The following is an 18,571-nucleotide window of genomic DNA, read 5'->3' on the forward strand; positions in this document are numbered from 1 at the left end:
AGACGTGATGAGGTACCTAACAAAACAAACAGACTTAAAACTTTCGTATTATAATACTAGTGGTATGCCTCACGAGAGTTCAAGTAATATTATAGATCTCATAAGGGTTTATTTTGAGCTACATATTCCTAAAAAAGGGAAAGAGACATAATCCCTGTCGAAAGACTCTTCAACTGTCCTGCTACTTCTGATGTTATCGTTATCGCACAAGGCTATTCGAGCATCGATTTTTACAGCCCAGTCTATTTAAAGACTTCTTTAATAAGTTGGCGGATATCGGAGTTTCATGAAAAGTTTTGATCAAGCGGTGGTTTTTATGATAGTTTTATGTCCATCATTCACGCAATAGTTTGGTGATCGAAGATTATTCCAAAATTTTGCCATGTTACAACGACAAAGCCAAAAGGATAAGTCATGATTAGCGTTCTAACTATAAGTACCTAACAGGTATAAATGCATGTTTGTATTTACTTTAGTTCCACTTACGTAGACGATATGTCATTCAGTACAAATGAAAAATCATCCACATAACTATTATATTTTGGAAAAGTACATTTTTACAAAATGTAGTCGTGCTGAAAATATTCAGATCCACCTTTCGTTATTAATTAATTAACGCCGAACTGAATTTTACCATTATTAATTAGTTAGTTATTAAGTCAATGTAGTTTGAATTAAGACTAAAAGTGTTGCCTCAAAACTAAATTCTTCGGGTGGAACATGTTTACCTATAACGGTAATTTTTCTGAGTCTATGTAAATACAAATGACCACTATTTCTTAAGGACTATATCATCAGCATCATCATCAATCGGAAGACTTCCACTCAAAACAGGGCCTACCCCGTAGAATGCAGAACGCCACTCATCTTAAACGTACCCGAATCTGCCATTATGTAATCAGTGGTAAGTAGGACATGGATACCGGTATTCGGTATTACCGAAAAACCGGGATACCGGTCATTTTTTCCCCTCTTTTAATACGGTATTAAATATCTACAAAACCGGTTTTCGGTATTTTGACTTGTGCTTAAAATAGTAATAGTCGACTTTAATTTCAAACAAGCAAGCGCTTTTAATAACTTGTCTTCAGACTTATGGCTTTTGAAGTTACTTAACTCTTAATCTACTTTCAAATTTCAAATTTACCGCGCACAAGTTTGCTTTGCTTATTTGTAGTGTAAGCTTTCTCGAAGTTGGACGTACCCAAACTGGACCGTTTGTCCCAGGTATACATAGTCGTCAACAACTTCGAGCGCAGAGCCCCCGACTATTGCGGGAATTGGGACAACATGGACATTAGTTAGACATGACTTTCGTCTTGCCCATGTTCATTTTTAGGCCAACTCGGTCGGAAACTGCTGAGGTCGGCGAGCATAGCACTGAAGTCTTCCATGGTCTCAGCCATGACAAAAATATCGTCGGCGAATCGAAGGCGAGTGAAGTACCCGCCATTAATGTTGATGCCATTAATGTCCTTTCTAGTCCAGAACCTTAAAAGCATCCTCCAATGCAACGGTGAACAGTTTCGGAGCGATCACATCTCCTTGTCTGACTCCCCGCTGCAGAGGAATAGGCTTCGTGCTCTGGTCATGTAATCGGACGGACATAGTGGCGTTTTTGTACAGACACTAGACACTTCAACACTCCGATATACCGGTAGTCAACTGCACCGCTGGAGAGCCTGCATCACAGCCCAAGTCTCGATCGAATCGAAGGCTTTCTCGTAGTCCACAAATGCAAGGCAAAGGGGGAAGTTATACCCTTCGGTCTTCTGTATAACCTGCCGCAACGTACATGTGGTCTACGGTACTATAGGTTTTCGGAAGCCGGCTTGTTCGGGAGGCTGGAAATCGTCAAACCTGCTTGCGAGACGATTTGTGATGACCCTGAAAAACAGCTTGTAAACATGGTTCAGAAGTGAGATGGGTCTATAATTCTTCGGCAAGGTGTTATCACCTTTTTTGAAGATGAGCACCACCACTGTCTTCTGTTCCATGCTTTCGGTGTTCCCCCTTGGTGGAGGCCTTCAAGAGTTCGGCTGTAATTTCATCGTCACCCGGGGCTTTGTCATTCTTAAGCTATTTGAGGGCCATAATACTAATCTCGTACAGGCTGACGTCTGGGATGTCTTCGTGATAGTGTCGGGTTAATCTAGCCCTCGGGTCTTTAGCTAGATTTTCGACGGGTGTTCGGGTTGTCGTGTCGCTATCCATAAAACCTCTCGTTTCCCCCCAACAGCTCAGGTTTGGATGAAATGATTCTGCCGTCGTCGGTCTTCAACTTCATTAACCGGCTTTGACTTACAGACAGATCCCTGGTAAACACCTTAGAGCCTCTGATACGCTCAATAGCCTCTTCAATGCTATTTATTAGTATTAAATCGGCGTACATCGCGCTTCAGAGATTTTGAGATCTGCCTATTGAACTGCTGATAGCGACAATTAAGCGTCACCAGAAGACTGTAGCAGCATCTCACGCCTCACCTGCATGAGCCTAAGGCCAGAGCGCGAGAGCTTATTGGTTCTAGTACGGCGGGTTTTGAAGGAGTTAGATCCGATCGTATGGACAGCTTCCACAAACCCGTCGTTGTAATCGTCCACGTCGCTACCTAGGCATTCGAAATGGCTTTGAAGTTTGAGCTGAAAGCTCTCGGGGTTTTGGAGCTGAACTGGTTCCGGGCGGAGCGAAGATTTCATCAGTAGAGACCTTTCAAGCTTGAACTGGATATTTAATGAGCCTCGTACAAGCGAAAGAAATTATGCGAAAATTTGGTTGGGAACTAATAATTGGTGAAACAATTTTCACCGAAGAATTAGAGAATCCAATTCCATATTATATAAGTATTAGTTAACAATTAACAACTTAAGTTTTTTATTTTAATACTTGCTCATTAAAAGGGAACTTTATTTATTGCTTTTCATGTATATTGGTTATATTTCAACAAAACAACAGACTTATACAGAAAGAAAGAAAAATAAGGGGAAAATATAGAAAATACCGAAAAATTACCGAAATACCGGATACCGGTTTTCAAAATTTGAATACCGGAATAATACCGGTATTGCCATCAAGCCCAATACCGCATAGCCCTAGTGGTAAGAGATTTCGTCGCACGCGCATAAAAAGTTCAAGTATAGGAAAACATTTTTTCGAGTAAGCACGGTGACCCCAAAATATCAATATATTGATCGATATTATATAGCGATAGATAAGTCTACAAATAGAGCGAACCGGAAAGGATACCTGCGCCAATATTTGAACTGATTGGAACTGACGAAAACTATCGCACTTCTTGTCAAATAAAGACGCTAATGCTAAACTCAATTTAAGACGCGAGTTATTCGGTACAATATTATTTAATAGCTTTGCTCAGAGACTATCAGTGCTAGAAACTTGGAATTTTACATGGATATACAAATGTAGCAATAGCACCCTATGGTGATAAAATGTTAAAAAAAATGATAAAATATTTTTTTTAGGGTACCCCACATAGACAAACTGGGGGTGATTTTTTTTTCTCGTCTAACCCTACATTGCGTGGTATCGTTGTATAGGTCTTTTAAAATTATTATACGGGGTTGTGAAGACCATTTTTTGATTCAGTGATCTTTTTGCGAAATATTCAACTTTAAAATGCAAACTTTCATTCAAATCGAGCGTCCCCCCACCCCCTCTAAAAGCTTATCTGTTGGTTTGAAAAATTTGATTAGTATGTCAAACTTACAACGAAAACTATAACGGATAAGTTTGCTTGAGAATTATTAGTAGTTTAAGGGGCTGTTTCACCATCCATTGATTAGTGTTAACTGACGGTTAAATGTGATGCCTTCTCTATTTGTTTTGTTCGAATAGACGGAGACGGCATCACATTTAACCGTCAGTTAACACTAATCAATGGATGGTGAAACAGCCCCTAAGAGTAAATAGCAGCCTAAGGTATAAAATATTATACCTACCTAAACTTAGAAGATTCCGTTCCGTATACATAGTATACAATACGAAATCCTTAGAAAAATGTTACTTGATTTTTCGTAACGGCTACAGAACCCTATCCTGGGCGTGTCCGACACACTCTTGGCGGGGATTTTTCGTTTCTCTTTCTCCAAAACCGCGCGAAGCCGGGGCGGGTCGCTGTACATCACATGGAGTTCACGTGCGCGATCTAGGTTGTTTGCGCAAGCGCAGCGTTTCGTTTGATGTCGTTATACGGAAGATAGGCAACTAGTGCAGACTGATAAACGATAATTATTATCTATTTATCTACCTATGTGCCTTATCAGTTATCTAACAGGGTGTGCGGTGTGATTGTTGGTTGGGTTTTGATTAGAGTTCCTTCTTGTCTGTTGAAATAAAAGATCTTTACTTAACTAGTGATGTCAATCGAAAAACAAAGTTTTTTTTTTCACACCTGTGGGAGCGTTCAAGTATTACGTAACGCAATTTGGGGGGAGGGGGGTCTTGTAAAACGTCACGATGCGCTTTAGGGGGGGGGGGGAAGGTTATTCCAAACAACGCGTTAAGACAGTTGTTTTGTAACAAGTACATACTGTCAAAAATCTCCAAAAATTTTAATAACTTGAACGCCCTCTTTTCAAAAAAAACTTGCACCCATGTTTTTTTTTCTAAATTAGTTTTTCTTTACAAAAGATCAAATTAGTAACTGATGGTGATCAAACGCTAAGATTTGATTGTTTGTTTGACAGTAATCTTACCCAAAGTGGGCGAGTGGGCGCTGGAGGCCTAGAGGGGGGCGGTAAGGGGCCAGAAAAAATCTTCACCCTTGTGCCTTTATTAGGCGAGACTAAGCCGTGGTGGCCTAGTGGTTTGACCTATCGCCTCTCAAACAGAGGGTCGTGGGTTCAAACCCCGGCTCGCACCTCTGAGTTTTTCGAAATTCATGTGCGGAATTACATTTGAAATTTACCACGAGCTTTGCGGTGAAGGAAAACATCGTGAGGAAACCTGCACAAACCTGCGAAGAAATTCAATGGTGCGTGTGAAGTTCCCAATCCGCACTGGGCCCGCGTGGGAACTATGGCCCAAGCCCTCTTGTTCTGAGAGGACTGTGCCCAGCAGTGGGACGTATATAGGCTGGGATGAATATGTTATTGAGGTTTATGAGGTGAAAAAGGGGGCGCTACAAAAGAACTGATTTTCAAATTGGGCGTTTGACGAAATAAGTTTGGGAACCTCTGCTAGAGAGAAATTTCTCGGCCGTGGTGTCCCCACGCTATAAAAGGGTCCAAATTATTTACGTTGCCTTATTTGACAACTCTGTCATGAAATTGTTAATGTCTCCTAGCTAACAAATGAAAAAAAGCGGTGCCATTTTTTGTCTTTCTCGGTGCAACTAATTTTTAAGTAGATAAAAATAAGAAATGCCACTTAACCAGAACTGTTGTACCAGTTCACTCACATACGCCCCAATTCATTACATTATTTTCTGACAGATGTCATTTTGCAAATACCCTCCGCTCATCGTGACACACTTATCATACTCTAGAATCATTAACTGGTGGAACTCGGAATTACAGTTTTATCATGTTTTCGTTAAAGTGACAGGAACACTGTTCCAAATAACATCAGCCGTGTTGAGATCGCTATCTTATCGGATAACGGCGTACAGTAAGTACAGTCAGTTGTAAAAATATAAGTTATTGTTGCAACATCTTTTTTAAATACAAGCTTTTTGCCGACTATGCCGGGCGTCACCAGGGGGGAGCAGGGAGGGGCACCTGCCCCCCCTAAAGATTCTAAGATCGATCATTCCTGTATGTCGAAACCTAACTACAATTCATACTTTTCTAATTCTCCATATCAACTTATTCATTATCAACACGAGTGCGAGTCGCCCCTGTCCAGTAAAACGTAATTAATATAATTAGCAAGACTTTATAAATCACGTATCTCAAAGCTTACTCAAGGACTTTTTTTTTTTTTTATACAACTGGAAGGCAAACGAGCATGTGGGTCTCCTGATGGTAAGAGATCACCACCGCCCATAAACATCTGCAACACCAGGGGTATTGCAGATACGTTGCCAACCTAGAGGCCTAAGATGGAATACCTCAAGTGCCAGTAATTTCACCGGCTGTCTTACTCTCCACGCCGAAACACAACAGTGTAAGCACTGCTGCTTCACGGCAGGATTACCGAGCAAGATGGTGGTAGCCATCCGGGCGGGCCTTGCACAAGGTTCTACCACCTGCAAAACTTTCTCGGTTTTTGGCACTCAAACCGCATGATGTATTTCTCACGCTAGACGTGATTACACGAAAATAACGCAAGACGTCGACTCAGATAGTTCCATATATTAAAAATGCTAATGCGAGTGCGTTTGTTCGTTGCATTACTCTTTTAATCCATACTAATATTATAAATGCGAAAGTGTTTGTTTGTATGTTTGTCCGTCTTTCACGTCGAAACGGAGCGACGGATCGACGTGGTTTTTGGCATAGTGATAGTTTATGGGCCAGAGACTGACATAGGCTACTTTTTATCCCGGAAAAATGCCGAGTTCTCGAGAGAACAGCGCGCGATACCCGAATTCCATGCGGGCGAAGCCGCGGGCAGAAGCTAGTTATAAATAAACTAACTAACAGCTGGGTCTATCTAACGCCGTAACGGACGTTCAAGGACTTGCCGTGTTTGCCGTTAGCTATCGCTATAAGCAAGATAAAACAACGGTACAGTCAGCCCCATTTATGTGATTAATAACTGTGTTAAAATGATAAAAAAACTTGTAGATTTCTAGTTTTTTTTTATTTGATTTAAAAGCGTCAATGACGAAACGATGACAGGCTGTCTTTCGGTGCAAAATTTACCAGTGTTTCCATTCCATTGTGGGGGAGGGGGCGTTTAAGTAATACGTAGCTTAGTTTTAAGAGATTTTTGACTATTCTATCGCTGCTTTACTTGGATAGTGTTACCTTATATATTTTTTTTCTGGAGTTCCTTAAATAGAAACACATCCAAAGAGTTTCTTTTGCAGGACTTTCCTAAAAATATACTTTTTATATTTATAATAATGAAAAAAAAAAAAGAAGTTTTTTGACAGGTCTATCCAACTGAAGCAGCGCTATACGAGTATATTATGTTAATTCATCCCATTAACTACCTATGATCCAAATTGCATCAAAATTCGTTTGGTAGTTTCCGCGTGGTAGAACCTTTACATACACTACAACCAGGGTGACATTATTTACCGGCCCGGATAATACCGACATGGAAATACCGACCGTGTTTTCCGTGTACACTCCCATAGAAACTATCAGTCAGGGCCGGTGAATACTTAAAAGAGTGTCACCTTTACAACCAGAATGTTACATTAATGTCGCTCGCTCGGGAGTCGTCGGTTTTCTTCGTCTCCCAAGGTTCAAATGAAAAAGAAAACCGATCTTGTTTCGAATTCCGAACGATAGCAAATTAGTTCGAGTGTCCTTGTAAATGTGGCTTTCAACTTACGCGATTCTATCTAGTTGTTGCTATGAAAGCGTACTCTAATAATAAACTCTAAAACTCTTACCAACAAAGCCTTCTGAAAACTGTAAAATGAACGTTCTCTCCTACACACTGAAACATAACGAATGAGTCAATGTAACGCATAGCTGTTCATTTCTACGTCGGTCATACAATAATAGCAAACCAAAACCAACCTTAACTCCATCCCATAAAGTCCGTAATACTTCGAACACAAATTAGAAGGACCATTTCAATAGACTTTTGCTACATTCAAATTTCAACCATATAACTAAGCAGCTACGACACATCCGTTTGAATCAACTACAAACGATCAGATACGTTGCCACGGTAAGGCGAAATGGACTTAACTTATATACCGATAAGGTTCAGTTTTGTTTGAGCTGCGCATACGCATATAGCTTGCGTCATAGAGTATTTATAAGTATGTGAATTGAAACGTCGTTTAACGGCGTGATACAGTCGTTACGAGGAAGAAAATGTATGAAATAACGAGTTTCGACCGTTTGTGGCATTTTCCTTTTACTGTATTTCACGCTTTTTATGGTAATTATTATTAATGCTGTGATTAGTTATAGTCGGATTTGTCTGGATTTTTAAATGGAACAAAATAGTTTGACATAATTTCAAAGGGCCATCTCATGAGGAGACCTCGGCCCAACAGAGGACGTTTATAGGCTGGTATGAAGATGATGATTATAAAGAGCTACTCAAAAAAGTAAACGTAGACAAGTTTTTTTTTTTAAATTGTTCTATTAACGGGACAGTCACGTCACTGAATGACACGTCGAAGTATGGATGATGACTGATAAAAAATTAAGAAATAAAATTAAAAAAAATCAAAATAAGCGGCACTTATATAACCTTAAATTTATTTTTAGAGACCTATAACCTATTTTTTTAAGTATAAAAGGTAGAAATATCAAAACAAGAGATTTTTCAAAATTGGATTTCGTAAATATGTTAGTAAGTTCCAAACTTGCCCGTTTAAACGTGTTTCAAAAGTTACCCGCCAACAGGACAAGTGCTCTGTATTGCGCCATATTTTTTCTACAGAATCATTTTTAATCTAGCGAAAGTAGAACAACAACAACAACAAAGAAGCACGCTTATCTGCATTTTATCTTTTATATTAAATAGGTCGCAAACGTAGTATTTTGTAGTATTTAAAGATTTGTCTTCATATTGTTTAGTAAATAAAGTAATGTACAATCAATCTATACGTTTATCAATAATTTTCTGCATACTCATGGCAGGAGTCACCTTTAAAATTCTTTTTTTTTTATCACAGGATTTTTGATAAAGGTTTTTTTTTAAACGAGAGCGAAACGTCTGTCACACACAGGGCTGTACATTTTTAACCGTGTTTCAGGTATTTGTGTGTGAGTGTACAGTCGGCATTAGATATATGATGGCGGGCGAGGTGCTCAAATATATCGGAGCAGATTTACATTTCAATAAATTAGTTACACTAGAGGTTAATAATATAAGAACATGCAATTTGTTATAAACATAAAAGCAACCACTTTTCAATAAATTCGAAACATGTATAATATACATGTATAATTAATTACAGTCGCCATGTTTCGAATTTATTATGTTAATATTGCCATTAAGACGGTATTATATGTAATAAAAAAAAAAAAAAGTCAAAAATTTCGTTATTTCTAATAATTTTAACCTTCAACCTTAGCCTTCAACGCAAAGAGAGGAGTATGTTTAGTTTGATCGCTGTGTGTCTGTCTGTGGCATCATAGTTCCTAAACGGATGGGCCGATTTTGATGAGTTTAAATTTATTGAAAGCTAGTTTAATACAGAGGGTTCTTAGATAAGTTTCGTTAGCTTAATTAAAAGGGGGTTCGCTGAAATGAAAATTATTTAATTGCAAAACATCATGTTCATGTTGAGATGTTAAAAGTATATAGGATTGATAGTCTAAATGATGACAATTACCTTATAATAGTAGGCATGCAAAAAATGTTGAATATTAAATAAGACAAAACAAGGATAATATTAATTAAATTTAATGTCAACAATACAATTATTCAAGTATGAATACAAATCCAAATTGAAATTTAAACGAAACATCATTAATAACGTAAGATACGATTTTATTTAAGTTATAATTATGACGTAACGCAATTTGTTACTGAAATACTTACTTAAATTAATCACAAAACTAAAGACATAATAAAATACTACCGCTACCGCACTACGGGAAACTTATTTTTTCAGCCGTTTTATTATAATATCAAATGTGGATGAAACCCTTTTCCTGTGCGATTCGCCAATTTTTTTAAATGACAGTTCAGTCAGTTGAGTAGGTATTTCTCAAAAAGTTGTCCCGTCATGAAATTGACAAAAAATCAGTTTTGTCAAGAAATTATTAACCCTAAGGACGAGATCATAAAACATAAACTACATAAAACATACAAAACCCCTTGACGAAATCTTGTTTGAACTCCTACATCAAATCTTTTTATTGGATCCAACAACAATGTATCCGACTTTGTATCACTTTTATCACAAGGTTTTGTATATATTTAAAAACAATATTACTTATTTTTTGTGGTGAAATAGCGTCAGGTTTTTTTTTAATAAGTGGACAACTGAATAATTGAAAAAATGGACCACTTTTTGAGAAATAGTCAGTTATGTACTATATCTTCGAGTGTATTATACCCGAGGTCAGTAAGACAGACACACGTATAAGCAAACTCTTCTAACTTGATCGCGGTTAAAATAAAAAAGGTAGAAGGTTTAAAAGAAAACACCATACTTTTATTTAGTGCTAACGAATTTCTACGAAAAGACGGACGTACAAAGAAGACACTGGCCTTGAAGTTACGTTCAACTTTTTTTTAATTTAACCCACAGTCAAAACAACACTTAATCCATAATTACCATTACCACCACTGACATAAAGACCATTTTTCATTAACAACACGAAAATCGACTTTAAAGTTCTAACTGAAGATATAAATTACAACGCATCTTTTCGCAGAATCATGTATGCTGAAGTTACAAGGAGTCTTATTCATCGGCAATAAGGGTCAGTTTTCGATGATCAGGTTAAGTATTTGTGTTACAGAGCCTAGGTATTTTGCGTCTAGATAAGTATCAAAGAGGGTTTTGTTTTATTTCTTTGCATTTGATAACATTGATTTATGGATGGTTTTATCGGTTGAAATTTTTATGTGAACATTGCTTACTTCATATAACAAAGCTGAAGTTCATTTGAATAAACTAATCTCAATCAAATTTGAGAAGAAGACGTATGATATATTTTTATTTGCCAAATTTCAAAACTTGTGTCCATAGCATACTAAATTTTTATGAAAGAATATGACTAAAGAGGTACGTGTATTTATAATTTAGCTTTCCGTTTTCCTTGTATAACACATTGTAATAATCTGCGATAAGTTTGGCACGTACGTAGGTAAGTTCCCAACTCTTGTAGATTTGAAAAGCTCGCTTCGCTCATTTTTTAATACCACCTACACTCGATGGCAATGGCTGTTTGAGTTTATCTAAGCAACTAAAATTTAATTTTAAAATTAATTACTTTTACTCCCTAGGGACTAAAGTACTCACTTTACTCCCGCCTCGTAAGGCTATATTGACCTACTTTTAGAGCATGAGAAGTGAAAACGCAGTTTTGTCTTCATCCCTTGTGACGAAACTAGTGTGGAAAAAAAACTGCAATAATTCCTTCGCAGGAACAGCCAAAGAAACTACCGCGAATAATCCATAAAAGAACTTAATGAGCAAATTTCACGCGGCAACAACCGTTCAGCCTCCATAAAATCAATAAATATTTATTTTAAAACCACGTGCCAACATAATTTTACAATAAAATATGATTACACGCGCACCGAACCTTGTAACTACATATATAATTCAATACACTTGTTACTCTAATCGCCCGAACCGTAAAATGAAGTCTACTAATATTATAAATGAGAAAGTTTGTTTGTATGTTTAGTTTCACATTTACACCAACGAGATGGACGGATTATATAGAAAAAAATAGCAAAGTAACCGATTCAAAGCGATCTCTTCCTCCAGGCATTCTTTACAACAGAAAGAAGTAAGGAACAGGTTCCAAGACGCGACTCTAACAAAAAAAATCCTGATAACCAGATTATATAAACTAGCGACCCGCCCTGGCTTCGCACGGGTGAAATTTTCAAACAAAATGTGTCTAATCAAAGGCACTTCACATTTTTCAGCTCCATTCCCCAGACACTACACATGCGCGAAGCCGGGGCAAAGGAAACTTACCATAAAGGAAAATAGGGGGATTGAAACTTCCCGTTTCTTAAATTTAAATTTCTCATATTTATTGCGAAATTTTAAAGAAAAATAAGAGATCTTTACCAATTTTTTGGAAACTCCGCAACTTGCACATCTGCTGTGGGAAGAGACTTTATAAAGTGATATAAAGTAAAAAAAAAAAAAAAAATTTAATCTATTTGTATAGATTCTACTAAGAACTGCAAAATTCCATTTTTAGATGCGTTGAAAGAAATTAATATTAAGTAGATAGAGCGTGCAAATAAGTGACGTCAAATATCTTTATTACCATTCCAAATTTACAGTAGAACCACGTTATGACAGCCCATAAAAAAGTATGCCAATTGATTGACAAGTACCTTATTAAAAGCGAACACTGGCTGAAATACTGCAGATTTATTTTACAACACCTTATATATAATATATAATAAAGAAAACATGTAAAACCTATCACTACATACTCACATGAGTCACTGGTCAGTAACAAAAAAAAACTGGCGGCTAAGGAATTAAAAATTCAAATTTCGAATTGGGAACGCCGCGTGCGCAATCGAACGCCGCCGACTTATCACTCGGATAACGAAGCCGTTACAGCGTAACGAGCGTAACGTGGCAAAGACTACGTATGGATACAGAATGTCGCGTGAACGATGATTGGTTATAATGCCTACGAGGCGTAATAATTCTGAAATTAAATGAATTAGTGCAGTAATTCTGCTACAGTGGACGATGTTTATGAAGGCTTTGTTGTGTGAGACGTTGGTGCTAGTGACTGTACACTGTTTTGCTAACGATTATTTTTTGCGTTGTCGTCAAGTAAACTGCAAGCCAATCAGACCACAGGAACTAGGTGAGAATTGACTTGCATGATTTGCTAAGCACATTAACAAAACTAGTTGAATGAGAATCTGAATTCTGAATCTCCTTTATGAAGACCACCCAGCACCTATAAATTTTAAAGAGGACTTAAGTTTGTATTAGCGTTAAAAAATACCAGGTTCAAACATCGATATTGAACAATTTCAGTGGAATCACCCTTTACAATACACATATCACATTCAAAAGATACACAAGTAACAGATTTTTAACATCAGTTCATTCGAAAATGTCATTCGAAAGTAGTAAAAGTAGTGCTTCTAATTTATTTTGTTCCAAACCTTTCTTCGAGCTGTTGTTTCTACTTAAGTGGTTTTTGGAGTGATGTGGTTTCAAAAATTTCCCCCCGTGCCAGCAAACCAAGCCTCAGTGAGGCACGACCACAGTCCTACCTATCAACAGTCCAACACAACACAATATTTATTCTTTGTCTTTATCGCTTAAGGAAGCAAATCGCGTTCGAAAATGCCGTGTAATATTTATATTTATACGGTAACAACAAAATTATATACATACGTGTGAAATAATCAAATACCGCATATTTATTACATACTTTTTTGAGACACTAAACCAGCCGTAGGCATTTTTTTTTGTATGAATGGATTGAAATACTTTATTTTGGTTTAGTATCATCCCAGCCTATATACAGCCCACAGCTGGGCACAGGCCTCCTCTCAGTAGGTATGAGCCGTATGGGCCGTAGTTCCCATGCGGGAACAGAAATCCAAATTATCCCCGATTATCATACGCTACTTTTTTATCCCAGGAAAGTAGTTCCCGCGGGATTCAGTCGACTCGGCAACATCCTATAATTTACATCGGAGCGGAAAAGACATTATGTTTGACCTGTTATATCGACAAGGAAGGTAAACGAAAAAGTATATCACACAATGGTGAAGGGCTATAGACTACTGGTGACCAAGGCCGGTGGAATATAGCCGAAACGTATATAGACAGCGACATCGTGAGAGTTGCGGGCAATCGGTGGATGAAAGTGGCGAGTTGTCGTTCATTGTGGCGTCCTAAGGGGACATCTTCCGGATGATGATGATAATAAATACGAGTATACTTATGTCTGTTATATTATTACATTGGTACATATATTTGCATTTACACTACCTAATAAAGATATCATAGTTTAATAATTATATTTGCGTAACTAGCTTTTAAAAGTTTTTTCCTTCGTTTTCGTAGTTCGTTTTTTTTTCAAGTTCGTGCTTATGCTGGATCTAGACGACATAAAATGACTTGACGTGCATAAAGTAAAATATTCGTCTAAGATCAAGGCAATCAGGTGTGAACAGCCAAAAAACAAAAAGTTTCTTTATATTTTATATTTTTTAATTTGTATAAAACTAAAAAGCAATTAAATAAATCAATAAAAATAAATATTCATAGGCCGACCCCAAGTAGATGGGATAAGGTCTAGCCAGGATGATGATGAATAAAAATAAATATTCATAATTATATTAGCAAAAAAAAGAAAAATAAAAGGTAAGTGAACAACGTTTGCACTATTGTTATTTGATGTCCTCGCAATCGAAGTGAAAAGCAAAGTGTAAAACTCGAGTATTAAACCCATTTTCCCCTCGGAGAACGTCTCGGGTAAAATGGCTCGTTTTATGCTCTTGTTGTACAATCTACTATTTTTCCTCAATCCTCAATAAAAAAGTTATTTTCGTCATTTTCACCCTTCCCATCAAAATATTTGTACAATACAACTTCCCATGTTTGCGATATAGATAAAAAACGTCTGTCTGTCCTTCAACTTGCGAATTGGTTTGCATTCGGTTCGACGACCTCTTGCGCAGTAGACGGGCAAAAAATAAGGTGTACACTCCATTCCATATAACACGAGACTGGAGCATGCTAGTAATTGAATTTGGGTTAGTTTTTGCTATCCTACTACAACTAACTATAATACTATCTTCTTTTCTTTTTAATATACACACTCCACAAAATTACCTATTACTGCATATATACATTTCAAGGCCAGATATTTTGCCGCTCAGTATATGTATATAAAATTATCGTGACACAGTGTTTGTAACCAAACCCCCCCGAAACAGCAGCCGATTTTTATGATTTTTTTGTGTATTTTCGGTAGGTCTTAGAATAAGCACCTAAACTATTTTTCATACTTCTACACGGACGGAGTCGCGGACAACAGCTAGTATACCTACTATACTAACTAAAGGTAATATTATAAATACGAGAGTTTGCAAGTCTGGCCCTGTACTACGAAGTTCGAATTTTGAACTTCGCATCTTGCCGTTCCGCTGACGCTAATATTATTTGATACGAGAGTGAGAGGGACGGTACGATACGAACTTCGTACTAGCCCCCCTGTTTGTTACCTTATCACGTCTATGCCTCTGAACCGATTTACATGGAATTGGGTATACAGATGAGTTCCGGGGTAGGACATAGGATAGTTTTTATCCCGGAAAATTGCATAGTTCCCGCGGGATAGACTGGCCAGTGAAAGCTGTCCACGCATTATTTACGAAAGTTTAATCCGGTATCGTTATTTAGACTGTCAAAATTGACATATTGTCATTCTAGCCATGTTCTAGCCTGGCTTAGATAATTTTGATTAATTCAACCTCCTGCCATCCTCAAAATGCAAATGTTATAAGATTATGTTAGAATTAAAATGTTAGAAGATATACTCAATGCCAATCTGGTCAAAATGGTCCAAAAATTGTCTGGACTGTACGTAAATGGGCACTGACAAAGATCATAAAATTTACCAACGGACTACTAAAGTGCATCATCAACTTTCACACATTACTACATGAATTTTGATGCAGCTTGAAGTCTCGAGTATAATTTAATATCTGGAAAATTTAAATAATTTCTAAGTATCAACATTGTTTTTAATCAGTGTACAGCAAGTGTTGTCAGCCGCATTTTTTTTAAATTTGCCGCGGTTTTTCGCCGACAGCTTTTGTTGGCCAGAGTCTAGCGATAAACGAATTACTGGGACGGAGTCGCGGGCGACGAGTAAGTATCTTTTATTATCTCACTCATACAAAGTCATAGGACACCACTAGCATACAACTTTAAACAAGTCCGATTCCTATAACGCTGACTATGAAGTCCTTAATGCACCACGCGCGCCATTTAATATGCTGAGTGACATAGTATCGCAATTGACGCTCATATATCTTTATGAGTATGTTATTAAATACTGCGCCGTTATCCTGTGAACATGGGTATATACGACACCGGCGTAAGGCGAGCGAACACCATAAAAGTGGGTTTTCAGTTATGGGAACCGATACACCGAAACGGCTATAGCTTTTATGTTTCCCTTGTATTTTTGTATGTACTTCGCTACACTATGTATATTTAATTTATGACGGTGGAAGAATTCTACACTTCCACTGAACGTAGATAGGTATAGTCACATGTTTAGTTTTAGTTTGGTAACTAAGGGACCCTATACATCTCTGTATTATTATTGTTCTTATGTTATTTTAATTTTCTTTATTTTTATACTGTAGATTTTAAGTATTTTATTTGTAATTATTTTGAAAAAAAATGACTTTCAGACAAGTTTCTTGCGGCACATTCTTCTTGGCAATCATGGTCTTTCCGAAAGCGCTGGTAGTTTAAAAAAAATACATGTAAAAGTGCCCATTGCAGCCTATTTTCTGTATAAATAAAAACATTTGGATGACACTCTTTTCCGGCCCGGATAATACCGACGGCCTGTTTTTCGTGTACACGCCCATAGAAACTGACATGAGCTTCTATGGGCGTGTACACGAAAAACAGGGTCGGTATTATCCGAGCCGGGAATGAGTGTCACCCACCCGAAACATATTAGGTATGTGTGCCGAATTTGGATTCAATCTGATCACTAAAAGTGGGTAAAATTCTACTTACCAGATTTGAAGACAACTCATACTATGATATGATATTGCAAGTTAAATAAAAGCTTGAAAATATAATATATGTGAGAATCCTACTATGATGATAAATGCGCAAGTTTGTATGTGTGTATGTCTGTTAATCCTTCACGGTAAAACAGCTAGATGGATTTGGATGAAATTTGGTAAGTAGATAGCTGTGAAATAACACATAGACTACTTATTATCCCGATTTTTCCACGGGATAGGGATAAAATCTTAAGCTCTCTCTCTCTCTCTTCAGTCATTAAAGTTTTAATTTCTAAGCCTAAGGGGCTGTTTAACCGACGGTTAAATGTGATGCCGTCTCCGTCTATCCGAACAAAACAAATAGATACGGCATCACACCTAACCGCCAGTTAACGCTAATCAATGGATGGTGAAACAGCCCCTAAAAGTATTTTTCCATAATCAGACCATGAAATTGACGCACTGCCAAGTGCCAAGATTGAACGAAAACAAATGAATTTAAATAAGCATTCGACTACAAAACAAATGTGTAGTAAAAACTTTTCGGTTCGTCTCTATAACACAGTATACGTTATTGGTAAACAACAAATCAAAACCACTACATCTAGAAACTTGCGGCGGATAATTTCTCGAGGATCAAAAAGGTGCACCATGTTTTTTCGAAATTCCCACAGGATACGCAGTCAGCGATTTTTGTTCTCCACGGCGGCGAAGTTTCGGGAATAAGTTAATTTGGGCATTACTCGAAATAACACAATGGCTTATGTATGACATTCATTAGACATTAGCAAAAAACAGCAAAATAATCAAGCTTGTTGTACAGTCACCAGCACCAATATCTGACACAACAAGCGTGCATAAATATCTGATACGACTCTATTTCTAGGGTCGGAAGGACGTGTCAGATATTTTTGCATGCTCCGCTGTGGCAGATATGAATGCTGGTGACTGTACGGGAACCCTACTTAAATATTTATTTTATTCTGTTTTTAATGGCAGTGTTTTTATACTTGGTTTGGATAGGTATTTAACTAAATGTAAACAATACAATGTCAATGGGTGTCTTAAATATTGAAATTTTCTCATCTGTATTGAAATACACTAGTCTAGTTTGTATTACAATGACAGATATGTAAAATCTAAAAAATCCTTGAATGTACGTGTGTGTAATGTATGCGTGTTGTTATAGCTGCAACATAAATACATCATCTTTGAAAATTTCAACTGTCTAGCTATCACGGTTCATGAGATATAGCCTGGTGACAGACAGACAGACAGACGGACAGTGGAGTCTCAGTAATAGGGTACGGTAGGGTAGGGTTACGGAGCCCTAAAAAACGATCCTCCATATGAAACAGTTAAGAAATGAATCGTTTCGAAAAAAAATCGGCGAAAAGCCAGGCTTAGGTCGAATACAGCAGTGCAGTCCATCAAAACGAACCTAGACATTTATACAGAACCCTTCCTCAAAGCACAATATCGAATCAAAACGTAATGACAGTAATAAGAAAACAATAGCTAATAACTAACAACATTGGTTAGGTCAGGTCGTAATAACGGCGTTTAAACCCCTCATTCGATGTAATGGAGGACATTACTGCGGCGTTTACTGTCCTTTTGTGTAGGTAATTGTTCGGTGCATATGCACTAAATAGTAAGTAGCGTTGGAAACAGTCAAATGGCGGTCAAATTAGTATAATAGTAAACAACTCCAAACAGATTTCCGATTAATAGTACCTACTCAGTGGCGTAGCGTACTTGGGGCTTGCGGTCCGCCCCGGGCGGCAAAATACCACAAAAAGTAACGGTATGAGTGAAGTTCCCGATCCGCGCTGAGCCCGCGTGGGATCTACAGCCCAAGTGTTCTCATTCAGGACTGTGCCCAGCAGTGGGGCGTGTATAGGCTGGGATGATGATGATAATTCCATAACAAAAAAAAATGTCGCACCTACGATTCGGACCGATTACAATGAGTACCCTAAATAAGAGGGCGGCAAAATTTTCTTCCGTCCCGGCCGGCTGATACACCAC

The 18,571-nt window shown here is 37.6% G+C and overlaps 1 protein-coding gene across 3 annotated transcripts in view; it reads right to left on the reverse strand.

The window, feature by feature from the left end:
* Nucleotides 1-18,571, reverse strand: part of foi (solute carrier family 39 fear-of-intimacy) — a 76,291-nt gene that overhangs the window by 37,305 nt on the left and 20,415 nt on the right. Inside the window, exon 1 of one of the 3 annotated variants that reach the window (XM_074108514.1) lies at nucleotides 12,243-12,326. The exons of the other annotated variants lie outside the window; for them this stretch is intronic. The gene's annotated coding sequence lies outside the window, so the exon portion shown is untranslated. Of the gene's footprint in view, nucleotides 1-12,242; nucleotides 12,327-18,571 lie in introns of those variants that run through there. 3 annotated transcript variants of the gene reach the window in all.

The sequence above is a fragment of the Choristoneura fumiferana genome, chromosome 27, assembly GCF_025370935.1.
Source record: "Choristoneura fumiferana chromosome 27, NRCan_CFum_1, whole genome shotgun sequence".
NCBI classification, from domain to species: Eukaryota; Metazoa; Arthropoda; class Insecta; order Lepidoptera; family Tortricidae; genus Choristoneura; species Choristoneura fumiferana.